General features: G+C 51.7%; 1 pseudogene; it reads right to left on the reverse strand.

The window, feature by feature from the left end:
* Window positions 1-345: 345 nt before the first annotated feature.
* On the reverse strand, window positions 346-6,441 carry LOC136374829 (olfactory receptor 14J1-like; annotated as a pseudogene).
* Between the last annotated feature and the right edge of the window lie 2,194 nt (window positions 6,442-8,635).

The following is an 8,635-nucleotide window of genomic DNA, read 5'->3' on the forward strand; positions in this document are numbered from 1 at the left end:
TGGGATCGGGGGCTCACATAGAGACAGGCCCACTCCGCCCAAAAGCGTTGCAGTGGCTGGGTGAATGGGATTGGATTACCCGACCCCTACGTGAGGACAAGCCAATTGCTGGTGCTCTTACTGCTTTCACAGACGCCGGTCGTAAATCCCGCAGTGCAGCCGTTGTTTGGCAAGAGCAGGGGGAATGGAAACAACACCTCCTAAAAGCAGAACCTGAGGACTCTTTACAGACGCTTGAACTATTGGCCGTGGTTTGGGCTGTATCACACCTAAGCGGACCCCTTAATGTCGTGTCGGACTCTCTTTATGTTGTGGGGGTGGCATCCCGGATTGAAGACTCCACGATTAAGGAAGTTGCCAACAAACGACTGTTTAGTTTATTCTTGCAGCTGAAACGGGCTCTGGGAAATAGAACAGAGCCCTATGCAATTATACACATCAGGAGCCACAAATGGGACATTGGGTTAGGGGAAGGCAACAAGAAAGCAGATGAATTGGTTTCTGCCGCTGTGATGCCAGCCTTGCCACCCTTCACGATGGCTAGGGAGGCCCATTCATTATATCATCAGAATGCGAGGGGGTTGCAAAGGCAGTTTGAGATTACCAAAGCAGAAGCCACGGATATAGACCAGAGTGGATACCGGCTCGGAGCGCGAGACCGGCGCAGCGGCCTCAAACTGGAGCCGACTTACATCAGGAATCCTCAACTGAGGCTGGGTCTTCTACTCAGACCACATCTCCCCTTCCTGCAGACCTGCTTCAGCCCAGCCCAGCTGCAGATACGATCACCGGATGAGTTTGGTTATCTAATCTCTCGCTTGCGTCGATATAGTAGCGGACAGCTGTTGCCTTATGCTTGTGTTTGTTGTGTAGATGGTACCCATAGGGCCTGGATATTGTTGCATTGTGGGGGTTGTAACACAGTCGAGTGGGTTCATCAGCGAGCGTTACCTTTTGACCTTGCATGCCCTAGCTGTGTGCAGTCTTGGGGAGCTGCCCACCCGGAGAGAGTATTATCAATTGAAACAGGGTTACCCTTTGGGCAGGCCATACGCCTGCTGGAGAGCGAAGAACAGCGCGCTCTGGCCCTTTTCCGTTACGACCTAAGTAGGGCCATAATAAGAGTTCAGGCTATTAGAAAGTCTGAGGTGTTGCAAAAGCGTTGTGAGATTACATGTTTTGCACCTCGGCAGTGGTCCATTGATCCGGCTGATTGGGAGAGTATTAACCGCAGATTTCAACGATTGAAACTTAAAAGGAAAAAACGAAAGGAGAGATCCAAGGCAGGATTGAATTAATCGCAAACATGGGGTTGATTTTGATCGTTGTGGCCATCATGCAGGGGGTGGAAAGTTTTTGGGCTCCCACGCAACCTAAAGAAAACATATGGGTTACCTTAGCAAATCAAACAGGCCAGGAGGCAATCTGCCTGTCTCTCTCCTCTCCCGGTAACCCCTTTACCACCTGCCTGGTGGGATTGCCCACTGATGTGTGGCCATGTCCTTTCACCTCGACCCATTCCCATACGTTATGCCAAAACTATGCAGATCATTGGGACCAAATTGTTCCCTACCTCCCTCCAGTCCCCAGGGAACCTCAAGAGCTAGAACTACTAGGATCAGTGAAAGCAGATGCCTGTGTTATGTTTAATTGGACAAGTACACTTCGAGCCTCTGGTACACCTACTGGAAATCAGACTTTTCCCATAATTGTTAATGCCACTATAGCTGCGTATAGAAATGTTACTGCTTGGTGTAACTATACTAGCACGAATGTTTCTCGGTCATCTAACACTCCGATTGCTTTGCCAAAAGGGATATTTTTCATTTGTGGGGATAGGGCATGGGCTGGTATTCCATCAAGGATAGAGGGTGGTCCGTGTACATTAGGAAGGTTGACCCTATTGACACCTAATATGACCATGATCTTACACAAACACAGGAATCACATGCGATTGAGGTCAAAACGAATGATACACGCATACACCCCAGAGTGCAGAGATGATGTAACGTTCTGGTCCCCGGGTGAAATCATTGCAATATCATTTTTTGTCCCTCAAGCAGCAGCTGCTCGGGCTTTAACATTGTTGGATAGGATGGCCTGTTGGCTGGCTAAACAAACTAATGCTACTTCTAAGGCCATTTCAGACCTGCTGATCGATGTGGATTCAGTGCGGCATGCGTCCCTCCAAAACAGAGCAGCTATCGACTTCCTGCTGCTGGCTCAAGGACATGGATGCGAAGAGTTTGAAGGGATGTGCTGCATGAACTTGTCTGATCACTCAGTCTCTATCCATGCTCAGCTTTCTAAGTTGCAAGAACTAACCACACATCTACAGAAATCCACAGGCTTTGGACTTGATGATTGGTTGAAAGGACTCGGTTTTGGCCCTTGGGTAACTTCATTGCTGCAACATGGAATAATCTTGCTAATTGTTATTGTAGCTACCTTATTGCTTTTGCCATGTCTTATAAAATGCTTGCAACGCATGCTTATGAACATGATTGATGGTGGTGGGAAACAGCTTTTGTTAGCACAAAAAGAAAACGGGGGAAATGTGGGAAGCCTGCCTGAGATATGGCTGCGTGAGAAAGGACATAGCAGCCAGATTCAGCTAGTCTCTGTGTGAGAAACTAGGCGTACGTGACTGAAGCAGGGCCAACAGTGCCCTTGAAACACAGGTGCAGAGATAACAGCTGGGTTGTTGAGAATAGTTGGTATGCAGTAAAGAAAATTAACGAGATGGGAACTTGGAATCGCAAGGCTAGCAATAGAAAACAAAGCATTAGTGTTAGACCCAATCCTGAGCTTAGATTTTGCAATATGCATGAGCTAATTATTGTGTGTATAAAAAACGACTGGTTGTACAATAAAGCGAGACTTGTTGACCATGACAGCTTGGGACTCGTCTCCCATCTTTTCCAATAACAGACAGGCAGGAACAACAGGGGCTTGACTTAACAAGAGAACATGGAGGGTTTAGGGGATAGGGGTATGCTATTTAAATTATAAAACTATGGGATTTACAAACCGGGAATATAAGGCGTTGGGGTAGAACTAGGATACAAATTTTCTTGCATCTTTTCTAAATAACAGGTTTAACATTTTCTAATTTATTTAAAACAACCACTAAACAGGATTTCGTGGGCCTTTATTTCTCTCAGCCCTGAGCCCAGGCCTGGGACAGCAGGGCCTGTCCCTCCCGGGGGGCTCGGGGCTCTTGCTGGGGCACTGGGATGGCAGCAAGGACAAATGGCATCAAGCTGCCAGCCCTGCCAGCCTGCTCAGGGAGGGGCCAGGGAGGAGCAAAGTGCAGCCCCTGGAAGGAAAGTTCCTTCAGTGGGGCCTCTCGAGGCGCTGGCAGAGCCCAGGGGACAAAGGCGTGGGTGCCTGTGGCCCTGCCAGCCCTGCCCAGCCCTTGGCCATGTGTCCTGCAGGTTGTGCCCCCTGGGCGTGCTGCTGCTGTGCCCTGGCCGGCTGCACACGCCCATCTCGCTGTCCCCCCAGCATTTGTCAGCCCAGCATTGCTGTGCCCTCCCTGGGCTCCCTGCACCCAGCGCTGCCGGCTCCTGGCACACAGAGCCAGGCCATGGCCCAGCCTCACGCTGGGACACCTCCTGCACCAAAATTCTGCCCTGGAGGGGCTTTTCTTTGTGCTCAGCTCCAGGCTGAGCCTTCCAAGCTGCACTTTGGGGAGGCTTCCTTCTCTTGCCACTGCCAAGGGAAGCTCTGCCTGCTGCTGTTCACAAACAGAGAAGGGCTGGTGGGAGATCAGTGGTAGTCAGAGGCTGTTTGGGGAGCAGGGACCATGAAATTGTTGAGTTTTTCAATATTCTGTGGAAGAAGGAGGGACATCTCTGAAACTCCTACACTGGACTTCCAGAGGGCAGACCTCAGCCTATTCAGGACGCAGATTTGGGGAGTGCAAATCAGGTACCAATTTTTTAAAGGGAAACAGCCCTTAAAAAAAGAGGGTGTCCAGGAACAATGCATACACTCTGAGAAATAAATTCTGAAGGAATAGGAGCAGGCTGTGTGCCCAAAGATAAGCCAGTGAGGAAAATGACTGGCCTTGCTGGGCATGGGACTTTGCAGGAACTCAGGGAAAAACAAGAGGGAGCATCTCCTTGTGATAGAGTGGAAGGCAACTTCGGAAATATTTAATGATGTTGTTAGGTCATGCAGATAGAAAATTAGAGATGTGGAAGCTCAATTAGATCTTAACCTGTCTGCGTCTGTGAAAGATACTAAAAATCATTTAATCAACAAATTAATGGCAAACAGAGGGGGAAGGAAAACCTCCTTTTTTGGGGGGGAGGGACATGGTTACCAAAAATGAGGAAAAGGCTGCAGTACTTAACCCCTTCTTTGCCTCAGGTCTCCACAATCAGACAGGTTGTCCTCAGGACAAGTGCTCTCCTGGGCTGGTAGATGGGCACAGGGAGCAGAAGAGCCCCCCTGTAATCCAGGAGGAAGCAGCTGCTGACCTGCTGAGCCACTCAGATGCTCACAGGTGTCTGTGGGAGCAGATGGGATCCATCCTAGGGGGCTGAGGGAGCTGGGGGATGAGCTCCCCAAGCTGCTCTCCATCATTTCTCATCAGTCCTGGCTCAGCAGGGAGGTCCCAGAGGACTGGAGGGGCCAATGTGAGCCCATCCCCAGGAAGGGCTGGCAGGAGGATCTGAGCAACTCCAAGCCTGTCAGCCTGACCTTGGTGCCCGGCAAGGTGATGGAACAGATCACCTTGAGTGCCACCACAGGGCAGCCACAGGATGGCCGAGGGATCAGACCCAGCCAGGGTGGATTTCAGTATCTGCACTGATGGTCTGGATGAGGCGACTGAGGCCACCATCAGGAAATCTGCAGATGCCACCAAGCTGGGTGTGAGTGTGGGTCTGCTGGAGGGTAGGAGGGCTCTGCTGGGGGCCCTGGGCAGGATCCAGGGCCCAAATCCAACCATGGGAGGTTTAACAAGACCAAGGGCCGGGTCCTGCACTTTGGCCACAACAACCCCTGCAGTGCTACAGGCTGGAGACAGAGTGGCTGGAGAGCGGCCAGGCAGAAAGGGACCTGGGGCACTGCTGGACAGCAGGCTGGACATGAGGCAGCAGTGTGCCCAGGTGGCCAAGAAGGCCAGTGGCACCTGGCCTGGGTCAGGAATGGTGTGGCCAGCAGGAGCAGTACTGCTGTGCCACCCCTGACCTGCCCCCAGCTCTGCACACAGACATTGCTGCTGCAGCTCCAGAGAAGGGAACATATGGGGGATCTGCAGTGAGCACTCTGCTGGGAGAACCTTTAGTTTGTTGAAAGCCACTGAGAGCACAGCTCCACATTGACACAGTAAGGGGCCAGAGCAAAGGTGGAGAGAATTTAAAATAAAAACTGGCATAAACAGTTTGAAATTCTTTGTGGAAAATACTGAAAAAAACAAAACACAGGGAAAGAAGCCGTAATCTACCCAACAAGAATATCAAAGGTGACTTTTATTACAAAAGATTACCAGAAACTGGCAACCAATCTGAACTCGTCCAGTGATCAGTGTCCACACAGCAGCCTTGAGCTCCTGGTTCCTCAGGCTGTAGATGAGGGGGTTCAGGGCTGGAGGCACCACCGAGTACAGAACTGACAGGGCCAGATCCTGGGATGGGGAGGAGATGGACGGAGGCTTCAGATAGGCAAAAATGGCAGTGCTGAGGAACAGGGACACCACAGCCAGGTGAGGGAGGCAGGTGGAAAAGGCTTTGTGCCGTCCCTGCTCAGAGGGGATCCTCAGCACGGCGCTGAAGATCTGCACATAGGAGAAAACAATGAACACAAAACAGCCAAAAGCTAAACAAGCACTAATGGCAACAATTCCAAGCTCCCTGTGTTTGGAATGTGAGCAGGAGAGCTTGAGGATGTGTGGGATTTCACAGAAGAACTGGCCCAGAGCATTGCCATGGCATAGGGGCAAGAAAATGTATTGGCTGTGTGCAGCAGAGCATTGAGAAAGGCACTGGCCCAGGCAGCTGCTGCCATGTGGGCACAAGCTCTGCTGCCCAGGAGGGTCCCGTAGTGCAGGGGTTTGCAGATGGACATGTAGCGGTCGTAGCACATGATGGTCAGGAGGGAAACCTCTGATGAGATGAAAAAGGCAAAGAAAAACACCTGTGCAGCACATCCTGCATAGGAGATGTCCCTGGTGTCCCAGAGGGAATTGTGCATGGCTTTGGGGACAGTGGTGCAGATGCAGCCCAGGTCGCTGAGGGCCAGGTTGAGCAGGAAGAAGAACATGGGGCTGTGCAGGTGGTGGCCACAGGCGACGGCAGCGATGACGAGGCCGTTTCCCAGGAGGGCAGCCAGGGAGATGCCCAGGAAGAGGCAGAAGTGCAGGAGCTGCAGCTGCCGCCTGTCTGCCAGTGCCAGCAGGAGGAAGTGGCTGATGGAGCTGCTGTTGGACATTTCTTCACTCTGGGCATCGTGGGCTGTTGAAAGAAAACAGTGAGAAGCCGGGACAGATTTCCTTGAGACAATCCTATGCTCTTTGATTAAGAATCCCTTTAAAACTATTTCTGTTGCTTTGTAGGAAATTCAGAATTTTTTTTAATTTTTGAATTTATGTTTGTGCTGCTGAGTCACTGCCTCATTTTCAGCATTGCTGTCAACCTGAACACTGAAGAAGGTAAAGCGAAAACAAAACTCCCTGTGCCTCAATGAACTCGGACCTGTTGGTCCCCGCACAGGTGCCCTTTGTTCATTTTACCTCGTGGTAATATTTCAGGCTGGTCACACTTAAAGCATGCTTGGAAAATACTGTGAACTTTTTGAGGGCTCCTGTTTCAAAATTGATTTCTCTAAACTCTTCTCTCTTACCCTGTTCAGCATGGTAGGCAGAAATACCAAGGGCTGTTCTGACTCTGCTGCCTGGAGCTGTGCCTACTGGGAGCTGTTTGTCTCTATCCAAGCCTTGTCCCTGCCAGTGCTCCCAGAGCCCAGCCCAGCCCTGGGGGCTCAGCTCTGCCCTGCACACCCCTCCCAGCACAGGCCACTGCCCAGGGCCATCTCCCTGGCAGCAGGGCCTTAAGGGCAGCTCAGACAAACAGAGATGCTGCAAGCCAGGGTGCTGCTGGTGCTGTCTGTAGGGAGAGGAGGGTGAGGAGGCACTTGCCAAGGGAGCTCTGAGGCACATTTGCTGATACCCAGGGTGACACTGCAGCAGTGTCAGTGACACAGACAACCCTGAGAGTCCCTTTCCCTTTCCTTTAGGAAAAAGCTGAGAGCAGCCCTGGCCATGCAGCACCATCTCCACAGCAGGAGGAACCTGCCCTGATGGGGGTGGCTCCTTCCACCTCCAACTTCTCCCCACAGCCCATGGGGAGGTGCCAGGCAGGCTGAGAGCTGCCCCTGGCAGGTGGCCCATCCCCTGGCCTGGCCAAGAGCCCTCAGGGCTGCAGCACCTGCTCTGCACCACAGCCCTGGGCAGCCCTGGCTGCAGCCCCAGCTCCAGCCCCTGCAGCCGTCCCTGGCAGCAGGAGCCGTCCTGCCCTGTCCCTCTGACGGTGCCCAGGGCAGCCTCGCTCTGGAGCACATCCTCCCCCAAAGCAGAAAGGGCAGCAGAGCCATCCTGACAGTGCTGTCAGTCCTGTCCTGGGGCAGCTTTAGGAGATCCCTGCAGCCAGAGACTTACTGTGTCTGACGTGGTGAAGATTTCTCCATGAAGAAACTCAGAGATTTCAAAGGCTGTGAAGATTTCTCATGAATAATCTCAGAATTGTCCTTCCAGTTTCTTGAAGCCTCTGTCTGCTTCGCCCCTCTCAGGTACCTGCAGGCAGTGCCCTCAGCCCTGCTGGGCTGAGAGAGGAGCTGCTCCTGAGGAGAAATGTCTTTTTGAAGCTCTTCTTATTTTCTAAGTGCTGCCTTTGTGCCAGGAGCCCAGCCCAGCTCATCAGCACAGACACAGCGCAAGGACTTTAATGAGCCTCTTGGAGGTTTAGTGCTGAGTCCCTGAACATCAGTCCCTGAGAGTCAGTGAAATAAATCTCTCAAGAATCCAAAGTCACATACAAACTCCAAAGTTTCTTGAAATTTTAATGGGTTCCACTGAGGGACATGACTGAGAAAGGACTTTAATGAACTTCCCATGGATTTGGTGTTGTTTACAGTGATGTCAGCCCCAGAGAATGTTTACAAAACGTTTCAAGAATTTATTCAAGAACTTGTTCAAGAACTTTTGGAGAACTTTTAGAATTGAGATTGAAACTCAAAAGTTTCTTGAAGTTTTGATGGGACCCAGTGAGAGACATGGCTGAGAAAGTGTCCCCAGGTTCAGGTTAGAGTAGAACACTGCAGGTAGTGATCACAGCTGGGGACAAACCAGGGAAAGGTGTCTCTGATGCTGAGCAAACCCTGTGCCCTGTGCAGCCCAGGCTGTCCTACGGTGTCCATGCCCTGCACCTCTGTCCCTGCAGGCCGTCATCACCCCCTGGCTGCCCCACCTGGCTGGGCCCTTCCTCTGCTGACAGCTCTGTGTCCTGCCTGCCTCTGCCTGGCCACACAGAGCCTTGGGCTTTAAACCAGGAGGGTTCATTCAACATTTACCATGCCTGGGAATTTTGAGCACAGGAACAAGGCATGTAGGGCCTGCTTTGCCTGCAAG

This window comes from Sylvia atricapilla, unplaced genomic scaffold (assembly GCF_009819655.1).
Source record: "Sylvia atricapilla isolate bSylAtr1 unplaced genomic scaffold, bSylAtr1.pri scaffold_148_arrow_ctg1, whole genome shotgun sequence".
Taxonomy (NCBI): domain Eukaryota; kingdom Metazoa; phylum Chordata; class Aves; order Passeriformes; family Sylviidae; genus Sylvia; species Sylvia atricapilla.